Source organism: Heterocephalus glaber, unplaced genomic scaffold (assembly GCF_053883595.1).
Source record: "Heterocephalus glaber isolate CG9 unplaced genomic scaffold, H.glaber_assembly_v1.0 deba00000347, whole genome shotgun sequence".
Classification (NCBI taxonomy): Eukaryota; Metazoa; Chordata; class Mammalia; order Rodentia; family Bathyergidae; genus Heterocephalus; species Heterocephalus glaber.
This window is the reverse complement of record NW_028258143.1, coordinates 56,577,953-56,602,412: the sequence shown is the minus strand read 5'-3', so window position 1 is coordinate 56,602,412 and position 24,460 is coordinate 56,577,953. Positions and strand designations below refer to the sequence as shown.

General features: G+C 39.3%; 1 protein-coding gene and 1 pseudogene across 1 annotated transcript in view; both read left to right on the top strand.

The window, feature by feature from the left end:
- Nfe2l2 (NFE2 like bZIP transcription factor 2) overlaps positions 1-24,460 on the top strand; it is a 138,426-nt gene that overhangs the window by 27,711 nt on the left and 86,255 nt on the right. The gene's annotated exons all lie outside the window — the stretch shown is intronic.
- On the top strand, positions 1,408-3,267 carry LOC101699268 (zinc finger protein 280A-like; annotated as a pseudogene).

Sequence of the window (24,460 nt, the reverse complement as noted above, 5' to 3'; positions counted from 1 at the left end):
AATTTCTTAATATCATCAAATATTCAACATTTAAATCTGATTCTCTTTTTAAAAATCTCTTAATATTTTTTAATAGAAATTTTACAGGAAAAGTGTAGAAGACAGACAACACTAAAAATCATGTACTTTTGATCCCTAGTACCAAAAAAATTAAATTAAATTAAAAAAAATAAAAATCACGTACTTACTACAGTAAAATGCTACTCAGCCTTGAAAAAGGAAATTCCACCATTAGCAACAACCTAGATGGAACTGGAGGACATTTACATTAAGCAAAATAAGACTGACTCAGAGAGCGGAATACTGTTTGATTTTACTTATATGTAGAATTTTAAAATGATATTTTGTGGCACCTGGGATTGAGTCCAGTGTCTGTGCACTGAGCTACATCTCCAGCCCTTTATTTTTGTTTGTTTGTTTTTTATTTGAAATCACCTCTCACTGAGCCACTAAGTTGCCTGAAGTGGGCTTGAATTTGTAATTCTCCTGCCTCAGTCTCCCTGACTGCTGGGATGGTAGGCATGTGCCACTATGTCTGCCTTAAAGATGTTGGGATGTAAAAAGATTCAAGACATGTAAATACATGTATCAACTCCCCATAATGAATATAATCATTATGTACTGCAAACATGTACCAATAAAAATAAAAATGTTTTCAAAAATCATGTGCTTGCACATAAGACAGTTCAGAGAAGGGTCATGCATGGAGTCTATCTACTTTATGGGAAAAAATGCCACTAACACCATTTAGTTGCTATTGATAAATAAGTTTTTTGTGGGGTTTTTTTAGTACCAGGGATCAAACTCAGGACCTTGCATTTACCAGGCAGGCGCCAGAACCACTAAGCTAAATCCCTAGCCCCAGAAATGTACTTGTTTTTTTATTTTTTGGGTTTTTGGTACCAGGGATCAAACTCGGGTCCTTGCACTTGCACAGCAGACGGCAAAAACAGCAAGCTAAATCCCCAGCCCTAAATGTACTTGTTTTTAAAAATCTAAGCAGGGCATGGTGGTGCACACCAGCAATCCCAGCACTCAAAAGGCTGAGGCAGGAGGATAAGGTGTGAGTTCAAGGCCATCCTGGGCTACCTAGTGAGTCCAAGCCAGCCTGAATTACATAGTGAGACCCTGTCTCAAACAAAAAGAAAGAAACTAAATGCTGGCATTGTCCAGAAAAAAATAACAAGTTTATTTATAATTGTTTTAAAGTTGAATTATTGAAACTTATGCACTGAAACTTTTTCACTTACATTAATGCTGTCCTCAGAAAGAACGTGGAAGAGCAAGCTGCAAGATGTAAGACCACAGGAAGCCCGGCTGATGAGCTTTGGACTGACTTTTCCAGGAGCTAGAAGCACAGACGCTACAGCTGTGATATCCCTTGTGGCCCAGAGTAGGAAATATTGAGCCGCACTGAAACATCTGGAGACTCAATTTAAGGAACTGGTGCCAATTTATGAAAAAATAGCTGTGGAAGCTGAAGGGACCACTGCTTCAATCAAAAGTAATTTTAAAATGGCCGATCACTTCTCCTTAACTGAAGAACAAAAGCCAGAACTACTGAAGGAGCATGAGAGAATCCGATCAGAGGGACAAGCATGATAAAGATGATGAGCTGATCTTTGTTGGGATGGAACATGTGAAAGAAGATTCTGAAATTCTCTTTGTCAAGGTGATTTCAAATTCAAAAACAGTTATTTCAAACATTTGAACAGTCAACCCAGGTTCATATTCAAAAAGAATGAAAGGCCACCTTAGTCAAGACCGTGCTCATGTTTCTCAACCTGGAATTCATGTGACACCCAATAGCCAAAGCAATGGCTGCCATGCCAAATTCTCAGTCTGAATGGAGATCAACAGATAGTCCCATTACTACTGGATCTTCATCCAAACTTGCTTATAAAATGAGCTCACCAAAAGTCATTCCTCCTCATGATTCAAAGCAACTTTTCACTGCTAATAAAATCAGTAGAAATCCCAAAAGATCTAAACTCAGGAATGAAATCCCAAGTGTACATTCTTCAACTATGACCCCTCCTGGTATCTCTCCTATAATGGACACATGTACAACATCAAAAAGCATCTGCTTGTCAAGCAATGTTCAGAATGGAACATCCTTTCCTTAGACTCATGCTAATGACAAGGCACCTTTTGATCTCAGGGATTCAGACCCAGAAAATAGCTCTGAAGGTTTGGTAAAAACAGGCTTATCAGGTCTAACAGCCCAAAACAAGAACTTTGATCCCAAGACAGGAAGTCTGATCCTGTTACTTAGTGGCTTTTACTATGGACAACATAAAGGAGATGGGCAGCCAGAACCAAAGACTCACTCAACCTTTAAATGCCTCAGCTGCTTGAAAGTTCTGAAAAATGTTAAGTTTATGAATCACATGAAGCACCATTTGGAATGTGAGAAGCAGAGGAGTGACAGCTAGGAAAACCACACCACCTGCCAACACTGCCATTGGCAGTTTCCTACTCCCTTCCAGCTGCAGTGTCACATCGACAGGGTGCACACTACCCAGGAGCCCTCTGCTATCTGTAAAATCTGTGAGTTGTCATTTGAAACAGATCAGGTTCTCTTACAACACATGAAGAACAATCATAAGCCTGGGGAAATGCCCTAGGTGTACCAGGTTTGCAATTATAGATCGTTGGACTTTGGTGATATGGAAATACATTTTAGAACGTGCCATGAAAACACTAAGGATTTGGTTTGTCTGTTTCATTTTAAAATTTTCAAAACTGCCAATTCACATATGAATCATTGTTGGAGACAGTGGAGCAAGAAGAGAGTCTTTCCATGTTCCAAGTGCCAGCTACAGTTTTTGAGTTTGAAGGAGGAAATAGAGCACAAAAGCAAAGATCATCAAACATTTAAAAAGCCAGAGCCACTGAAAGGGTTGCCTCCCAGAATGAAGGTTATTATTCAAACTTCAGTTCACCCATCAAGAGGTACAGAATCTATTACCGTGAGCCACATTGACTTTTGCCTGTCACCTGTAAAAACTAAAAGAGGAAGAACTCTAGATATTCTGGACTCCTTTGCAGCCAGGGTTCTGGCTAAATATATGTTTTACCCACTTCCATGGATTCTGAAAGGCAGGTATGAGACTAGGTCATCTGTATATCATGACTGATGCTAGCATGCAGTGTCAGATTTTACAGTGACATCTCTAGTTCCCTACTCTAAAGAAGCAGTTCAGAAATCTTCATACCCTTTCTTCACTCATACCCCTGTACAAAAGTAAACACAACTCTGATCTTTATCATCAGAGATTAATTTTTACTGTTTTTGGACTTTAAATAAATGTGTTAAATCACTTTAATTAAATGGAATAAAATGCTATCCTCTATTTTTCCACTCATAATCATACACTTAGGTAACATTTTATCCCATGGGGGAAAATATCTAACATTCAAACAACTAATAACAAGAAAATAATTTTTTAATGAAATTTTGCCATTCTGATTAATTCTACTTTTTTTTTTGATACGGGGGAATTGAACTCAGGACCTTGCGCAGTGCCACTGAACTAAATCCTATTTCTTAGGAATGTTCTCCAAGTGTGTGGTGTGCTAGCCGGATGTCTTTTGACACAATTGTTACACGTTTAGCATGAATATCCTTTAGGCGGGTGCCTTCAAAAAGGCCAAGAAGGGCTGGGGATTTAGCTCAGTGGTTTCAGTGCCTGCCTTGCAAGCACAAGGTCCCAAGTTCAATCCCCTTGCTTCTGCAAAGCCCCAGTAGCTGAGCTTTGGGTGCACAATCTGTTTTAAAGCTCAGAGCAATCCTTAGAAGTTTGGCAACCATAAATCCAGTGGACTTCTGATAACATTTAATTTCACATAATGGCATAATACCAGGCCAGAGGCCTATAACCATAAGATTTTTTCACCTCTCTCCAGTTATTTATACCCTGAGTTTTTCAGTACTGGTGAATCTTGGGGCAATCTCATCTGTTGGAACAATGGTACTGAGACTTCCTAACTTACCTCCTCCTTTGGCTGGAGTTCATGGAGCTAGAGTCTCTGTCTCTCTGTCTCTGTCTCTGCCTCTCTCCTCACCCCCAATTGTTTTGTTTGAATCAGAATGCAAACAATACCCTCACCTTGTGTTTGGCTGATATCTTATAAAGCCTCTTTTAATCAGTGTGTTCCTTATCTCCTCCATGTTTGATTTCCTTGTAAAATATTTGTTGTCGAAACCAGATCATTCATTTTAGAGTTTCTCTCTTCTAGATGTTGCTGATTGCCTTCCCTTGAAGTCAGTTAACATGTTTCTTCCCTTTCTCACTGCTAACTATTAGCTAGGACTAGAAGTTCAATTTTATTTAGGTTGAATTTTTAAAAATTTTTTGGCAAGAACACCTCCTAAGTGATGATAAATACTTCCGTCAGGAGGTAGTAATGTCTGGTTGTCTGTTTTTATGAAGTTAGGAGTACTTGATGATAATGCCTAGTTCCATTATTTCCATCATTAACACTTTCAGAATTTCTATGGACAATTTGCTTATTAAAGATACTTTGAAATTTTGGGGGAAGTGTTTTGTTGTTGTTGTTTTGTCCTGCAGATATATATCAATAAGAGTATACATTCACATCGTTGTGTTTAAATATCACTGATACACAAAATATTAGACAAGCAGTTGGGATCAACCAGAAGGGACAGTCTCCTGCTAAACCATGATCTAATCCTCTAGTCATTGGCCTGGGGGAGGGTGGTAAAGGGTAGTACTATTGCAGATGGGTAAGTTAATTAGATATCTTGTAGGCACTTAGACAGGGCCAGCCCAGGAGGAGCCAACATGCAGGACAGTCAAGGAGCCATCATGGAGGACAGTGAAGACACATTCACTGAAGACCAACATTGTAAAAGGAAAGGAAACTACCACACCCATTAGGATGAATAGCAGTAGGTATCAATCACCTGGGTGGGGGGCCAGGGTCTTAACCCAGCCTCTCCAGGAAATAACCCTGACCCACCCTTACTGAAAATCCTTGTCCGCTTGCTACCTGGCTTGCTCCCCCTATGGCTTTGCTGTATAAAACATCCTTGAAAAGTGGGGTGGGAGGGCAACCCACTTTCCGGTCACCCTTCTGTCTCTCTTAGGCAGAAGCTTTCTTTCTCCGAATAAATTTTTCCTGCTCTTAACCTCCATTGTCCCTAGAATTCATTCTTCGATTTTAGAGAACACAAACTCACATTTCAGATATCTAGTAGGTTTGGGAGTTACATCTCTTCCCCCTTTATCAATACCACAGGGGAGCAAGGCTGGGGATTTAGCTCAGTGGTTCCACTGCCTGCTTCACAAGCACAAGGTCCCACCCCCACCCCCCAAAAAAAAACCTCAGGGGAGCAGCAGCTCACCAACTTACATGGAATTGTCTCAACATTATAAAAACTGGAAAGCCACACTCTACATACTGGTTTATTATAACCCCTGGTGTCTAAGTTTTCTTCTTGCTCCAACAGGAACCTATATAGTCACTCTATTGAGAGATACTGTTTTCCTGATTGATTATCCTACTAGGCTTTACTTATATCTATACACTTTACAATGCCACAAATGATTTTTTTTTTTTTGGTACCGGGGATCAAACTCGGGTCCTTGTGCTTGTGAAGCAGGCAACGGAACCACTGAGCTAAATCCCTGGCCCACAAATGATTATTTTATACTTCTCTATGTTCTAGCCAATAAAATAAGCAACAAAATAAATACAAGCTATGATTATTAGGAAACAAACTTATTAGTGTTTTAAGCCAATACAATTAGACACTTCAAACCAAACCAAACAAAAATTAAATACAGTAAGCAAATTATGAGCACAAACTCATAGGCCAAACACACCTAAAAATCTATGATGGAGCCATCTACAATGCTAGCCCCCTTGGATGAATTACAAATTATAAATGAAGTTAAATATAATTAGCTATATAAATTCCAGCTGTTTTAATGTAATCCCACTAAAATTCTTAAGAATTAGTTACTACAGGGCCGGGGATTTAGCTCAGTGTTTCCGCTGCCTGTCTCGAAAGCGCAAGGACCCAAGTTCCACCCGGTACCAAAATAAAAGAATTAGTTACTACAGCAACTGTCTGGTCTTGACTTCCCCAAGGCTCTCTTTTCTAAGAACTGGTGGCGCCTCTCTCGCCACCAGCCACACGGCTGCAGCCAGAGCTGCTCTCTGCTAACCTGGGCCTCCTTCCCTGGTCACACCTGATAGTCCAGGGACAGGCACTTAACCTAAGCCTGTAACACCAGAAGCCTTCATCCAAGTTTTTCAGACAACAATGAAAAAAGTGCTAGCCACATGGTTGTTAAAGGACACTGACCCAAAGAGCTGTTTCTGCCTCGTGAGGAAATTCTGTCTGTAGTAGGATCAGAAGACAGAGGTCACAAATAGGAAGGAGCCAAGCCAATTGACAAAGGGAAATTTGGTGGCAGTGGCTTCCTCTAGTTTCTCCTGAGGTCAAGATATAGCCTCCCCATCTCTTGGTTTGGCTTTTTAACCCTTCCATAGTAGCCATGAGGCAATAATTTTAATTTTTTGCCAGAGCTAATTCAAATCAGTTTTCTGTCACTTATACCAAAATAATTTCCACTTCATCACAAAAGGAAATACATAGAATGACTTTTCCATAAATAATAAATTTGTATTTGAGTAATGTACTTTTTTTTTTTTTGGTACCAGGGATAAAACTCTGGACCTTACACTTGCGAGGTAGGCAGCAGAACCACTGAGCTAAATCACCGGCTCCGAGTAATGTACATTTTATTATATTATACACAAATCTTTTCAATTCCCTCACTATTATCAATTTTAAAAATTTAGAATGTGGGCCAGGGATTTAGCTCAGTGGTTCTGTCGCCTGCCTCATAAGAGCAAGGTCCAGAGTTTGATCCCCTGCACCAAAATAAAATAAAAAAAATTGGAATGTAGATGGATTTTTATTTAGGTGATTTTTTTTTTAACTTGGCTATCTATGATGTAGGGTGTGGTAGGAGAGGCATGAGATAAGTCTGGGAAGGTAAATTAAGGTTAGAATAGTTAGGGTGTTAAATGTCATGTTAAGAATGTTGTACTTTATCCTGTAGGTGATGGGAATTCATTTGGAAAGACTTCACACAGGGGAATGATTCACTTAGATATTTAAATAGATAATTCTTTTTTTTTTGGTACCGGGGATCAAACTCGGGTCCTTGCAGTTGCGCAGCAGGTGGCGAAACCACTGAGCTAAATCCCCGGCCCTTACATAGGTGATTCTTGTAGCAATGTGAAGCAACATTAAAGTGGGAGAAATTTTGAAAACAGCTCAATAGATGTTTATCTTGACAATCTAATAAATTAAGGACAATTCCAGGTGTCAGAGGCAGAGTGGATGAGGGACTCACCTAGGAAAGATATCCTGAAAATGGTTGGGAAGCAGAAGGATTCAAGAGATGTTTCTAAAATGGTAAGTGACTACTAAATTACCACTTGGACACAGAGAAGGAAAGTGAGAAAATACAGAAAGATTGTGAGCAGACAGGATTGTCATCAACACAGGAGATGGAGGAACAGATTCGAGAAGACATTGATTCAACTGAGCAGCATTTCCTTTATGGTGTATTTTAGCAGGTATGGTGCTAACAGGTATGGTGCCTTATGGGTCACTCGCATTCTCTGGCATTTCAAAGCCAGGCATAATGTGATTACATCTTGGCAGGCTTTACTTTATTGGAATTCCCCTACAACCTAGGATGCCAAGGAAATTTTTGAAGACTAGACACTTAGGATGCCTACTTGGTCTCTAATGAGGAAGGCATTAATTGTGATTTTTGTCATGCTGGTGTATATTGGTCCAGTAGAAGCTTTTGATTAAATGGATGCTGTGAAAAGAAATTATAGCCAACAAGAAGTTGTATACATCACATGCAGAGAAAACCTTCAACTTATTTTCTATTCTCCCATGTTCTACTTTTATGGTTATAGTTAGACGTAGAGGGATTAAAAGTTGATGATGAAATGAAATTGGAAAGGACCTGATAAAGTGATGTGAAGCTCACATTTTTAAAGCAAATATTTCTATATTCAAAGCAATTTACCAGAAGGCCCATTTGTACCTTCCCTGAGGAACTAACCAAAGAGCTCTTATCTATCAGATTTCTAAGGTGAAATTACCACATCACCAACATAATTTGTTCTGTGTTAAAGGCAGAACTAGGCATAGTCTTTATACTTGTAAGCTCGTTGTCATGCCAGTGCTTTTTGGGAAGCATGAAATTCAAATTTGTGGATGGTGACTTTGCCAAAAATGAAAGCATACACTTGCAAAAAAAAACCAAACCAAACCAAAACAAAACAAAACAAAACAAAAAAAAACCTGACCTCTTTTCGCTTGTTTGTGGTTTGTTTTTGTTTTTGTTTGATTAATGTCAGGGCCTCACACATGCTAAGCGTGTGCTCTATCACTGAACTATATCCACAGCCCCAGAAATTGACATCTTTATAATTGTGACAATACTGACTGATGAGTTATAAGAAACACTGGCCAAATTCTGCTTGGTGTGGTTTACATTCCTTTACTAAATCCCTTGCAGCAGCACTGATCAATGAATGGCAACAGCAAGCCATGTGTTTAGTTTTAAATTTTCTAATAGTCATATTTTTTTGGTACCAGGGATTGAACTCGGGACCTTGCACTTTCGAGGCAGGCGCTGGAGCCACTGAGCTAAATCCCCGGCCCTAGTCATATTTTTTTAAAAGTAAAAAGTAACTTAAAATTAATTTTTCATAGACTTTTTTGAAGACTTTATTTTTTTACAGCAGTTTAAGTTCACAACAAAATGAAGTGGAAGGTACTGAGATTTCCCACATATCTCTTGTCCCCACACACACATAATCTACACAATTATCAGCATCTTCCACTAGAGGGTTACATTTCCTAAAACACAGGACACATTCCTATCATCCAAAGCCCATAATTTACATTAAGCTTCACTGTTGCTGTTGTGCGTTCTATGGGTTTGAAGAAATATATAATGACATAGTACATCCACTACTATCGCAGCATACAGAGTACTTTCACTACCCTAAAAATCCTCTGCTCTCTACCTATTTATCCCTCCTTTACCCTAACCCCCAAAACCATGGATCTTTTTATTGTCTCCATAATTTTACCTTTTCCAGAATGTCATACAATTGGAATCACACTGTTTAGCCTTCTCGGACTAGCTTCTTCCTAAAATTTATTTGAGTACTATAGTTTATTTAATCAAAAATTTCTAAAATACTAGCATTTTAACATGTAATTAATACTTTAAAAGTTACTAATGAAATATGTTACATGCTTTTTTCTAAATCTTCAAAATCTGGCATGCATTTTACACTGACAGTATATCTCAGAATAGCAGATGCCATGTGTTCGGTGTTGGGTAGTCGCCTGGGGCTACTGGCTACCATTCTAGACACAGAGATCCTACGTACAAGAAGACTCACAGCTAGAGCAGTCTCTTTCAGAAATGTACGCTACCTGTCCCTTAAACTGACAGCGAGAACAGTATGCTTAGCATAGTATTTTGCCACTTAGATGAAAGGCCACTCCAGTTCTGAGGGGGTAAGGTTTTGTGATGTAATTACAAATATGCATTCACATATTTAACCTTTTTTATTCAAGTGTCTACTTTCAGTTTGTCATGTTTTGAAGAATAGAAAATTGTGATAGTTTTCTGTCATGATGAGTTATGGACTAGAAAATAGGAAAGAGTAGAATGGCTGCTAAATCAAATTCATTCCAGTTATAGAAGTAATGTGCTGTTTTAGAGAAATCTCTAGTTTAAGAGGCAGATTTGAATTTTTCTGCTGGATGTTTTCACTAACTGTAGAGCTTGAGACACAGTAAGTCAAGTCTTTGGACATTATTTCATTCTCTAAAAAGAGATTGGACCAGATCAGTGGCTTTCAAACCATACTCTGAGGAGCCTTGGGCTTTAGAAGGGAAGAGTGAGGAAAGAAATAGATGGGATTTTTCTCTCTCTCTCACACACACACACACACACACACACAATTAGATTCAACCACTGAAAGATTAAGTTTCTTTTAGTTATTAATCTTCACTGTAGGCTCCAAAGCTAATTAAAATTTCAAACATAACCAGGGAATTTGATCATCTCTGCTTTTTCTTTTAATGATAAAATGAAATTGGTAATATTTGCATCTTCTGGTCGTGGGGAGGGGGGTGCTGGGGATGGAATCCAGAATTTCTCACACGCTATGTTATGTGAGTGCTCTACCACTGAACCATATCTCCGGCCCCTTTCTGGCCCATTCTTAGAGGTCCTTACATGTAAACATTCTTTTGTTTTGTTTTGGTTCCAGGAATCCAACTCAGGGCCTCACACTTGCCAGGCAGGCACTGTGCCACTGAGCTATATCCCCGGCCCTGTAAAGATTTTTTTTTAGTACCAGGGATCGGACTTGGGTCCTTGCGCTTTCGAGGCAGGTGGCAGAACCACTGAGCTAAATCCCCAACCCCCACCCGGTAAACATTCTTAAACTTCCTTATCACCAATCGTACTCCTTCCAAATCACTAGTCTAGTTACCAAACCATAGTCATTGTTCATATTAGGCAAATTGAATGATGAGATGTATATTGTTTCAAGTTCTGCTCATTCCAAAGCTTGTCCTTTTCTCAAGATGTTCATTTTTAGCTCCCAAGTCAACTGGCCATAGCAAATACCCAGAAAGCAGTTACAGTGTAATTGGGAGAGAAATGGCATGACAGGAGTAGGCAACAGGAGAATATGATCAATGTGCCATTAAAGTTAGAAGTTCAGGGCTGGGGATTTAGCTCAGTGGTTCCGCCACCTGCCTCAAAAACACAAGGACCCGAGTTCGATCCCCGGTACCAAAAAAAAAAAAAGTTAGAAGTTCAAGGGGCTGGGAATTTAGCTCAGTGGTTTCGCCATCACAAGCACAAGGACCAAGTTCGATCCCTCGTACCAGGAAAAAAAAAAAAATAGTTCACTGAAATAGGACCTCTTCGTTTTAGTAAAGACCTCAGGTACAACAGCTTATCTCTCACTTTAGAATCATAACCAAACACATTCTGTGTACTACTACTAGACCATTAAAAAATTCCTTCTCTCTAGTTCTCATGTGTTCTGTTTCAGAGATATTTACTATTTTCAATACTTTTGTCCCCTTCTGCATTAATAATCTCGTCATCCAATGCGCTATCTTGTAAGATGAGGACATAAGGAGCTTTCCGCAGACCTACCTGTGCCCCAGAGCCTGAAAGGTGATAGGATCCTGTGGCAACAAGGTAAAGCTAACCAGAAAAAAGCAACTATTTTTGCCTCCTTGTTCACAGTTATCCTAGTAAATGACCACATGCCAGAAGGAAATGTTAAGTAGAAACTTCCTCAGATTGCCTGAAACTGTGCCTGGGAATTGGATAATATCTCTTTTCAAGACATTAAAGTAAGTTTGTTTGTTATGCAAATCAAGTAGAATCTTACTGGACTCTCCATCTATTTTGCTCCAAGGATTTGTAATTAGCTAGCTAGTCTTCTCCCAAGAATCTATAGGTCAGATCATTCTAATTTTCATACCAACCTTACAACTTTGCAAGTTAGCCACATGCAGGTGTCAAGGGCTGCTACTTAGACCATGCTGCTCTGGGATCCTCCTATCTCTATGAAATTTAGTAAGCCAAATTCAACCGTGGCCTCTTTCACCCACATTACTGGCTACAGGAAATGTTCTTTCAAATAAATTGACCCTGCTGGGTGTGTTGGCACACACTGTAATCCAAGCACTCAAGAGGCTGAGGCAGGGAGATGACCACAAGTTTGAGGCCAGCCTGGGCTACACAGTGAATTCAAGGTCAGCCTGAACTACATAGCGAGACCCTGTCTCAAAACAAAAATCAGATATACTGACCATTCTCTAATAGATTTGTTGCTCAAGGACTTTGTGAATAGTGTCTTCTGAACCTTTTTTGAAAGATACATTTGAGGGGGATGATTGAGTCAGATATAAATCTACTCTAGAGCCAGAGATTTAGCTCAGTGGTTCCACTGTCTGCTTCACAAGTGCAAGGTCCTGAGTTTGATCCCTGGTACCAAAATAAATAAATAAATAAATAAGTAAATGTACTCTAGCATTCTTGTCTTCTGAAATTTAAAAATTTGTGTGTGTGTGTGTGTGTATATATATATATATATTTTTTTTCTTTTTTGGTACCGGGGATTGAACTCAGGACCTTGTACTTGCGAGGCAAGCAAGGTGGAAGAACAACTAAGCTAAATCCCTGGCCCTGTTCCTTTATATTTTGCCTAAGAGATTTTCTTCTGTTTAATTTTGCATAAGTCACCATTGAGTCCACATTCAAATCAACCTTTAGCAGAGCAAACAATTATTACCAAGTTCTCAAGGTACAACAATTAATCCAGAATCTCTTGTATGCCCTATTAGTAATTTCAACCTAGACTCAAATGTGTCCCTATCTTCATTGAACATTCTTAAAATCTATTTTAACCCATGGCCCACAAGTCAATTAACAAAGCTCTCCAATTCCTTTTGTGTAGGAGCATATCTTTCTGGAGCCACATCTTTCTCAGTTTCACTTTGTAATTGTCTCCTGCCCCTGCAGTACTCTGCATCAGTGCTCTACCATAATCCTTGCCCCTGTAGTTGTCTGGTAGGTCATACTAGAATTTGATTCTAATTGTGTATCTAGAGATACTGCAGAGTGAAAGTAGGGCATAAGAGAACCAGCTTACTGTTATCAGGCAACCTCCTCACATTAGGGAGTTTCAGTATCTTTAAACGAAGGATAAATAACTTCATAAGCAAAAGCTTTAGCTGCCAAGAAGGCTCACAATTCAGGGGCAATGTTCTCAGAGTTGTCCAAAACCTCCCTTGTATAGCATTTTAATTTTAGAGGTAATTGTTCTTATCTTCATCTTAAATATGTTCCTTATCAGCACCTTAAATAAGACCCCAGGTAAGTCAGGGTGCAGTGGTACATTAGAGACTGAGGCAGATAGGTTGCAAGCTTCAGATCAGCCTGTACAACTTAGAGAAACCCATCTTAAAATAAAAAATAAGAGCGTAAATCAGTGGTAGTGTACCCATGGGTTCAATTGCTAGTGCTAAGGAAAAATTCATTTAACTTGCAAGTCAGCAATCAACAAGAACAAACACTGGTTTATAGCTATCCCAGTTCCAGAGACTTGATAGTTTCTTATAACAAATTCATACTTCAGGTTTTAGTTTGTGTTTTAAAATGAGAATCTAAAGATTTTCACTTGTTGATCAGTGAACCGAAGTAGCCAACCTCAAAATACAGCTCCCAAATTCCCCATACTCTCCATATTATTCTATGACAACTGCAGTCAGGTCCCAAATGGTCTTGTCTTCATATTGAAAGGCATTAAATTCCACTGCCATAGGCATGGGCTTCCGGAGTCTCATCTCTGAATAATAATTAGTTTTTGGTTTTGTTTTGTTTTTTAGGGTTTTTTGGTACCAGGGATCGAACTTGGGTCCTTGCACTTGTGCACCAGGTGGTGAAACCACTAAGCTAAATCCTCAGCCCAATAATTAGTTTTTATTATCTTTACAAATAATGAATTGGGGAAAACAGATCTCCACATTGTCCTAAGGATCTATGGTTTGTAACTCCTCGTTAGTAGTTTCTATACAAGTTGGGATTCCTACTTGCAAGCATTAGTAACCTATTCTAGCTAGTTTTAAAAGAAAGGAATTTATTGGAGGGACACCAAGTAGCTCACAAAATCTATGAGGAAGTTAAAAACCAGGTTCAGGATATAGACAGAAGCCAAACAGGGCTGGCTAGAGAAAACATAGAACAGTCTGGTTAGAATGCTGCCCAAATTTGGCCAAGAATTGTTACAGGAAAAGTCTAAGTAGAATGCTTCTACTCACACTGCTACCTGGAGACAGTCTCTTCTCCTGGATTATTAATGTCATTGTCTGTACTGTAAATAACCTCCTGTGCCCAGCACCTTTGCATCACCTTCCAGATCCAATGTCAGGATCCTACTGAACAAACTTCAGTTATGTGTTCAAGCCCTGGCTGTCTGGAAGGAGAAAGAATTGTCCTCTTCCAGCTATCATACTTAGAACAGTATTGAGAGACTAGGCAGCCAACACACACACACACACACACACACACACACACACACACACACACACATCCAAGTCGCCATGCTTGGTTTTGTTCCTGGATTTGCAATTGTTTTATTGGCCTGTTTGTTTTGCTGCTAGTATAATTACTATAACACTGGTTTAATTTCAGCTGTTTTATCATTTCTTTAAAATCTGGTGGTGGTTCAAATCCTCTTCCCCCTCAAAAAATTTAATCTTTTTTCTTTTCTTGACTTTTTTCAGCTTAATTTTTCCTCAGTGAATTTTGTCAAGTTTCCAAAAACATCCCATTGAGATTTTGACTAGTCATATTATATTTAGGAATACATTTAGGAAATAATTTAAAAACTTTACAACTCTGAGTCTTCTATCCAAGAACATGGTATATCTCCATTTAAACCTTTTATTTTTTTACTCTTAAGTAGTTTTATAGTTGTCTTCACATCGATTTGGTAAACTTCTTAAATTTCTGTTTTTATTATGAGAACTGGAATTTGTTTCACTTTATTTTCCTTTAAAAGAGTTTCGAAGCCCTTCTTTTAGTTCAAGCAAAATCCCAAGGTGCTAATTACTATGTTTGTAGCCCTATGATTTTAACTGCCTTATTAATCTATATAAATCATTGAGCTGAATTCTTCCTAGGTTTATTCAACTTCCATTACAGAATTAAATTTTAGACTTTATAATATAGACTTGAATTTGAATGTCCAAGGTAAGGAATATTTCCCAGGGGAATAAGTTCAGGAAAAAATTTATCCCAAAGAATTTGATAAATCGAAAGACAGAGGGCACTGCACTAGTACTACAATACCCCCTAGTGGACACAAAGAAGCACAGATTTGTTATACCAAGAATGACCCCAGGCTCTTCCACTGGCCTTTGGACTCTGAAGATGCCTTAGTGGATAACTAGGTCAACATCTCTGTCTTCCAAATAACGAAAGTGAGGGACAAAATGGAGAAGTGACTGGCTCAAATTCACATAGCCAGCCCAAGGCTAAAATCTAAGACCCCTAACTCTTACCCTCCCCATCTTTGTTTCTTTCTTCTGCCTTCTTTTACAACATGTGTTGTGTACTTACTATTGAAGCAAAGTGCTAAGAGTACAAATATAAAAAATATTTAGTCTTTCTCTTCAACGTGACTTTTAGTTCAATCCCAGGTTTCTTAGACAGTGTCAGGAAAAATTTGTTGGGGAAGGATCAGACAGCTATGTAGGGGAAGGTCCTCAGTCATTCACAAATTGACTCACAGTGTGACTAATTGTTTAGATTTAATTACAAAATATGTTTGCAAATCTGGAAACTTCCCTTGACCAGATTCAAATCATTTCATGAAAAGAAAAGATTTATTTTGAAATGGCATGCATTAACCTTTATGTTATTTCCCTTTTATAGGTTCAGAACTGTGAAATTACCTTTTTTTTTTCCTGTGAAATTATCTTGCAAAAAATGGCAATAAGATATTGAAAGTTTTCATGCATAACCTTTCCTTATTCCCCCAAATTATGTGAGCCAGGTGTGGTGGCACATGCCTGTAATTCCACTACTCAGAAGGCTGAACCAGGACAATCACTGTGAGTTCAAGGCCAGCCTAGGCTACATAGTGAGTTCAAGGCCAGTCTAAATTACATAGCGAGACTCTGTCAAAAAAAAAAAAAAAAAAGAAGAAGAAGAAGAAAAAAAAAACAACTCCACCAACAAAAGATTTCCCTTGTAAGGTGTGTTTTTCATCACCTTTATTAACATCTAACCAGAGACAACTTCTTGGGTCAAAAACATGAATTATATATTCCCTTTTCTAAAATGTAAAAAACTTATCAAAAGAGAAACATTAACATTATTCACTTAGTTTCATCAAGAAAGGCATTTTCTAGGATGAAGACATAAAAATATTCATGACCATTGACATTTAAGTTTTTTTAAATAGGGTGAAATGTTGTAACCATGGTGCTTCTACAACAGTCTTTCTGTAAGGCAGATTTCTTTCTCCTTGGACAAATGTGGCTTGCTCCACAGAAACAAAGCCGTATTATTTTGGTTATGATGAAAAAATCTGGTATGACCATTATTTATCTATACAAGGGATCTTTCAGTAATGTGTATGTAAGCTTATCACTCCACTTAATTAATGGCTAGACAAAGACAAGGACCATATTTTCCTCAGTCTGTCTTCCCTGCCCATTGGTACCTCACACAGAATTAGAGCACATTAAATGTGTACTAAGTAAAGAAGCCATTTTGCCTGCTGCTTGACATTGAAACTTAGAGAAAACCTCACCTATGCTGTAGGCAAACATTTTGTTTTACCTGGAAATAGCAACTATCAAAAAAAAATCCCACCTCTATTACATTCCTGCTAGAAAAAAAGTACAGTCAGGTGCTGCATACTAATACTTAGGTCAACAATAGACCTCATATTTGACCAGTGGTCCTGTAAGTTTGTAATGGAGCTGAAAAATGTGTACCACTGTAGCTGTCATAGTGCAAGACATTGCTCACTTGTTTGTGAGGACACTGATGCAAATAAACCTATCATGCTGCCATACATACAAAAGTATAGCACATGAAATAGTGCAGAATTCTTGATGAGAGCAAAGGACTGTATTATCTGTCATGTGATTTCTAGACTATCATTGTATCATTACAGTGTAGACCTACCATAAGCAAATAAAGTGTACTGTAAAACAGTGTGCCGTGTTAAGCCAGCAGGAGCCTTCTCCATCATGATTACCACCTCTCTTGGTTGTACAGGAGCATTTAACATATCCATCTAGGTGTGCACAAGCACACCCCAAGATGTTCTCATGAGGACCTAGTCCCACTGTCTGCAGTTAAACTCCTTAACCCATTCAACCCAAAACAAGCTTTAAAATGTTTAGACAAAGGGAAAAGGTGCTGGTATGTTTGCACGTGGAGTGCATGCAGCAGGCCAACTTTCGTCCCCTGTTCTAATGTTTCCTAAAGTATGCTCCACCTAACACCAGTCCTATGAAAAGCCCAGGGTTTCAGGGTCAAGTATGTTTGGGGAAGCTTGCTCAGGAATTTTCTCTCTTACAAGTTCACAGTCCACAGTAGTAAAGGCTAGTGAGAGTGAGAAAACTGTCTAACCCTGATTTTCCTAGCAGATCCCAAATTTATTTGACCAATATTTTACCTGTAAACATCTTGTAAAACTAGCAGGTTCTGTGAAACAGACTTCAGGAAACTGTCACATTGTATTGAAAAAGCTTCTTTCTCTTATTAATTCACACACACACACACACACACACACACACACACACTCAAAGGTCTCCATTCCATCTCCAAGCCCTAGAGAACTGGGAATGTGAGCATTTTTCTAATATTTAGCTATAGAAAATTTAGGCCATGGTCTGATAATTTACAACATCCAGAAAATTTACATAACTGAATTTCATATATAAGACTAAGAATATAATACAAATGTTATACATAAGAAGAGGACAGTTTGAATCCAGGAAATAGCTTCCCTGCAATGCCTAGAATATTGTCATAAAAACCAATAAACAGATACCCAAATCATGTATTATAATCGGGCACGATGGAGAGGAGCAAAACATAACACTGTAGCCACTGATGTTTGTTAAAGTTTTCTACAAATAAATCTAAAGTATCCATTTTCCCTTAATTCCATCTGGGAACTTGTAGTTTATATTAGGTATTTCTAATTCTTCTCTCTAGATGGCAGCACAGATGAAAAAATGCCAGAAGAGCAGGCTGGCTTCAGCTGCAGCCAACTGCCATCAACAGCCTTTATTAATTTTATTTTTTAAAGAAACGGAACATAAGCCATGATAGCAGACACTTATTTTTGCCCAAATAGATTTAATCAGTTATCTAGGGATGTAAACAATTAATGACAAACTAATAGCAGTGAGTAAGGGAATTTACCCTTACTGGCATCTCTAACATGCTGCTTGTATTTTCTGTATTTTAAAAATAATATCGGCAATATCCCCATGTCATGCAGAGCACCATATAAGTATGATCATTTGACCATTATACTGGGCATCTGATCCAGCCAAACTCCAAGCCACCTGGTTTGCTATAAATACTGGATTCATTTAAGATATACATATAACAATGCTTTTTCCTGACCCCCTTGTCAACTGATGCTTTGAACCTGCTGTAAAGTGATCCCTGTGTCACCAGATGCTATACTGAGGCTTAGGAAGTTAGCATAAGCTAACTTCATTAAAAGTCCACAATTTATGGTTGAATTAATAATGCAAGAGAAAAGGAGTGGGACAGACTTGGAGAGGAGACCTTTATACTTTACTTCAAAGCCCCATTAAGGATTTTTTTTTAAAAGCTTACCTTTCAGTGGTTCGCTGAATCTCTTCATTAAACAATAAAATGGGGTCTACCGGCAAGATGGTCTTAACAAAATCTGCTGACAGGGAAAAATATAAGGAAGCTGGGCCCTGAAGCACATGGCATTTCAAGGCCTCAAGAGTGCTCCAAAGAACACTAAATTGTTCATGTGTAATGAATTGGACAGCAGCTAAAAGGTGACCTGTGCCTTTTAGGCAGTAAAACAAAAAATCACTATGGGAAGTAAAAATAAATATGTCCATAAATAAACCAACCTGAGTCCAAAATAAGAAACTAAATAGATCTTGGTTCATATTCAAGGGGGGGGGAAAATCAACTTACAATATACTAGAGAATTTTTAAATTCTGTTTCTCTCCCCTTTTTAATGAAAGTGATCATTCCAGGAAATTACTTTAAATGTCACATCTTCCCTTGAATGAGAACTTTAATAATTATGTGAGTTGAAATTTGTTAATGCTATGGTGGGTCAGCCTATCTGTCAACTCCTGGATGCTTTTCCCTGGACTCTTGCGTTTAGAGATAAAATCGAGGCCTAAAATGAACAGGCAGAAAGACACTGTACATGGGGAGGGAAGGAAGGTGGTGTGTTAAGTATCACACAGCCACCAGCCTGTGCCCATCTCAAGGGCCACACTATCCAGAGCTGCAGGCCAGCTCTGTGCTCTCAGGCTAACCCCAGCGTCATTGTTCAGTTCATTCTTCCAGAGGCCCAGGAGTCTTGGAGGAATGGTACACTCAGGACAAAGGGGAATCCTGAGAGGCCTGGCTATTTTCCTATGTCCACGAAGCCTGCCCAAACCACTATCCCTCAGACCTTGCCATCCTTGCTGTGTGCTCAGGAGAAGAGAGGCCCTTCCAATGAGTTATCTTCTTATAAATGGACAACGGATATCCTCTCGTTTGACTAAATTTCCTGCTCCCCTCTGTAATGTGGCGATCTTACAAGAAGTAGACACTCGGTTTTTACCCTTCATTCCTTGCACACGACTCCTAAAACCTTGGAGCGTCCAAAATGCTGAGTGTCTTTTCTGTGCTGAAGAAATGATTGGTGGCTGGGGACCCTTAGGTAGCCTCAGGAGAGGACTCATTCTGTAGCCTGGGTCTCAGTGGGCAGAGAATTGAAACCCATGGAAATGGCAGTGTGTGACCTGAGCCTACAGCCTCCACTTATGAGGGCTGTAGAGAAAGCAATGTGTCTGAGGTAGGGGTAGTAGGTTTCTTAGGGCTAGAAGGGTAAAGAATGTTCAGTGAAGAGGCTAGAGGTCACAGGGAGTTTGCTGATAGAATGTGATTCCTGGGGCCATGAAGGAAAAGCTTGTGAGGAAAGAATTTTTTTGAACTGGAAATCAAACTCAGGACCATGCATTTGCTAGGCAGGCGCGGTGCCACTGAGCTAAATCCCAAGCCCTGTGAGGAAAAAAATTGTAAGAGATATAGGAAAAAAGCAAATTGATTTTCCCTTTTCTCACAATAAGATACAATACATTTTCTAAAATGTCTGGCTACAGAGTCATTCTACCACACTCTCCTCCAGCTGTCATCCATGGGCTGCCTGCTCATGGCCCTTACTTTTTGGATCCATTCTCTCTCAGTTATTCTTTCTTACTCTTATCTGTATCTTCAACCTCTTCCCCTCTACTGGTTCCTTCCTTCTGACATGAAAAAATAAAGCCACATCCCCCTCTACCCACAGTCCTCTCTCCCCTCGCTAGCTAAACTTCTTGGAAAAGTTGTCTTCATTTGCTGTTTCAACTTCCTCATCTCCCACTCACTCCCCAAAATTGCCATCTCCGGATAACCCATGATCTTCCTGTAGCTAAAGTCCAGGGCCACTTTTTGTTTCTGTCCTCGTGTGACCATTTGACATATCCCTCCTTGATGCGTTCTTGTGCCTGAGCATCTGAGACACCATCTACGTGCTCCCACATGTCTCTTTCTAGCCCAACCCTTCTCTTGAACATAAGACTGTATTAGTTGGTTCCACAGGCACCTTAAACTAAACTCATTTCTCTTTAATCCATTCATCTTCCTGAGTTTACCATAAGTGATGAGCACTTCTATGGACTCATTGCGACAGCCAGAAACTCATACGCCATCTCTGACTGCTCTCTCTTCATCACCTCACTGTTGAGTTGCATCACCCCAAATTCTTGTTCCTGTTACCTGCTTAGTGCCTTTCCTTTGCCTCCATCATACGTCACCTACAACCTATCACTCTGTTTTCAGTTTGCCTTTCAAACCATTCCTCCTCACAGTAGCCATGTGATTGTAATGCACAAGGAATCTCCCAGATAACAGATTCCACAACACTCAAGTATGCAAAAATGGAGTGGTTTTTTTTTCCCCCTGAAGTTGATTTGACTTCTGGATTTAAACCTCCAACCTTCTTCCTACCAGACGACTTAATCTAGACGCTCTCAAGTGAAGCTGGTGATATTTCTGCCCATTGAAAGTACAGGGTGGGGGGAGGCAGGGCTGGGGATTTAGCTCAGTGGTTTCACAGCCTGCTGCGCAAGCGCAAGGACCCGGGTTCGATCACCCTTACCAAAAAAAAAAAGAAAGTACATACGAGTTTTTCTCCAACTAGTGACAGGATCATATGGCTTTCTCCTTTCCTCTGTTAAAATGATGATTTTGCGGGGTGGATCTTCCAATGCTGAACCAACACTGCCATCCCTATAACAAAACCACTTTCTACATCCTGCCAGATCTGACTTCTAATAGTTTGTTTTGTTAAACAAATTTCTATCTGTGTTCATACTTTTTTCTTCTATTATCTTTATCCAGTTTTAGGATTAGCACAATGTTCAGTTCCTAAAATGAGTGGAGAAGTGTTCCTTCTTTTTTCTGCTGTAATTGTTTGATATAATTTATCAGTTAAAATGTTTATGAGCCTGCTGTTGTCATTCATATAGGTAGGTTTTCAAGCTAGGAATATCCTTTCTTTAATAGGTGCTATTCAAATTTTATATTTCCTCCAGAGTTAGTTTCATTAATTTGTCTTCCAAGGTACTTCTTAGAAATTATCAAATTTAAAAAAAAAAGAAATTATCAAATTTACTTCAAAAAAGGTTTTTGTAATATGCTTTCTATATCCTTTTAAATTCCATAAAATCTGTGGTAATGTCTCCTAGATCTTGATATTGTAATTTGAAAAATGTATAATTGATATTGTGTAATAGGAAGTAAGGGTCTAAAGGAGCAGGGGAAGTGGGAGGGGTAGGGGAAAGGAAAGAAGAAAAAAGAAAAAATATGAGAAGAGGAAAAAAATGGAAACAAAGTCTTTGCAAATAGGGAAGGATGGAGGGGGTGAAGGGAGGGCAGGGGAAGGGGAACAAAATAAGAACCAAGATACTCATGTAATGGTACAAGATCCCAATGGTGAATGTAACTATTTTATACCTAAAATATACCAATAAACTTAATGGAAAAAAAATTTTTTTAAAAGAAAGTACATACAGGGCTAGGGATTTAGCTCAGTGGTTCTGCTGCCTGCCTCTCAAGTGCAAGGATCCGAGCTTGATCCCCAGTACTCCCCCCCAAAAAAGAAAGTACATACAATGGGTGATCAAAATATACAATTTACAATGAATGTTTACATTCCCCCCGAATGTTTACATTTTTAAAAAAACTTATTACAGTAAAAAATGCATTGCTACTAATCCCACATACTTATCCCATCATACTTGCCACTTTCTAAAGCCATTGCGGAAGTCCCTTCTCAAAGTGTGATAAAAATATAGAGAATGTTGATGAGTGTCATCCAACAAGAAGACAGGCTCATAAAAGCATTAAGCTGTGTCCTCATTCACCTTATTCACTGGATCTGGCACCATGTACCTTTTGGCTCTTTCCCAATGTCAAAATGACCATGAAAGGTGAACATTTGAATCAATTCAGGATTCTAAGGCAGCCACAAGAGCACAGCTAAAGACACTAGTGAAAGAGGACTTCCAGAACAGCATCAGAAAGTGGCAAGAATGATTGGATAAGTGTGTTGGAAGTGTGTGTGTGTGTGTGTGTGGGTGGGGGGATATTTTCAGGGGAGTTAATGGCAGTGTGTCTTTTACTGTAATAAGTTTTTAAATTTAAGCATTCACTATAGTTTTCCATCACATCCTATAAATATGTCTGTTCAGAATTCAATTGCAGAAGGTGCTGGGGATATAGCTCAGTGGCACCATGCCTGCCTCGAAAGTGCAAGGTCCTGTGTTTGATCCCAGGTAAGGATTCAATTGCAGAGCTTCCTTCCCCTGTTCTTGCTTCTTATTCTTGGGGCTCTTGGAGATGGCTGCTCAAAGGAAGTGAGGAAGAGTATAGAGATCCATTTGTGACTGACTGCATGTTGTGATTGGGGGTGTGTGTCCATCTAGTCTCACATGTGGTGGTCCTAATGCAATGGATTTTTATTCTGTCAATACAAGCAGGGTCCAGTGTGTCCTGCAGGACATTAGATATTAGAGCCTGCTGGCTTTGATGAGTGGTGATGAGCTGGTTGTGTCCCCAATAGGTTACAAATGCTGTAGCCTTCACCTCAGAGGAGCAGCCATGTTCCCCACAACCCCAGCAAGCAGTGCAGCAATGTTCCTTCCTTTTGCTTAGTGTATTCCCTTCTGTAACAGGCCGTCTCTTCTCCCCTCATAGCACAGAGGAGAAAATCCAGTTCGCTCTTACACACTGGTGCCATCTCCTTGGTTTAATCTCTGAGTGCAAAGCCCTTTGTAACATAGAGTCTGGGTCTTTCTCAATAGCAGACCAATTCCACAAAAATTAATTGGCTTTCCACTCTACTGGCAAAAGAAACTGATGAGGGAGGGAGAGAGACAGAGACAGAGAGAGAGAGAGGATGTGTGCGTTCTATTCACTGAACACACAGGTGCACATGCACCTATGCAGGCAGGGTGGGAAGCAGGGTGCAGGTTAGCTGTCCACAGCTGAGGAGAAAGATGTGTGAGATGTGAATATTCCACTAATACTTCACAAATTGTCCTGTCACATGCTCTTTCCAAATCACAAGTCTAAACAGGTTATTCACTGGCTTAAAACCATCTGTAGCTTCCTAGGGCCTTTAAAATAAAGTTTAAATTTTTAAACTTAACATAAAAATTCAGATCTGCCCACAGATTACTTCATCCATCTCACTCCCCACAATTTCCTCTCTCACTTCTATACTTGCTCTTCTTTCGGGACGTTTCCACATTCCTAGAAGATTCTCTCCAGCTTTCTCTACACCTCGCTAGTTCCCACACATTCCTTGGCTCTCAGGTTAAATGTCATTTCCCCAGGAAGTCTTCCTCGGCCCCCTGACAAAAAGTGCCCTGGTTATGTGCATATCCATAAACTCCTGGTGTCAGAGCACTTGGCACAATGTGATTCTTTAATTTGTTTGCTCTCCCACTAAACTAAGAATGCTTTTTAAGGCAGGACCATGTCTGTCTGTGTCTGTGTTCACTCTCTAGCAACTAGCATGTGCCTGGTACCTGATAGGTGTGTGATAAGTATTTGTTATAAATACACACATACATACGCACACAAAATGGGCAAGCCTGATATTAGTCACCTTCACTGTCACTCTTATTGTCTTATAGAAAGACTCAGTACATTATTGTTTCCCTAAAAGCTAATCAAGTCCACAAACCAATAGGCAATGTAGGCAATTGGTCATGAATTCAAGGTCCTAGATAGGCAATGTAGGTTTGTTTGACTAAAGATTTCACAAAGAGGGCCAGGGATTTAGCTCAGTGGCACCACACCTGGCACAAGGTCCTAAGTTCAATCCTGGTACCAAAAAAAAAAAAAAGAAAGAAAGAAAGAAAGAAGATTTCACGAAGAGACAGAGAAGAGGGTTTCAATGGCACACATATCCATTTTCCACTCAATGAAACCCTTTGCTTTTAGACATTGGATCTTCTCTTTTGACTCTGTCTCCTGCTCCTCCACCTCC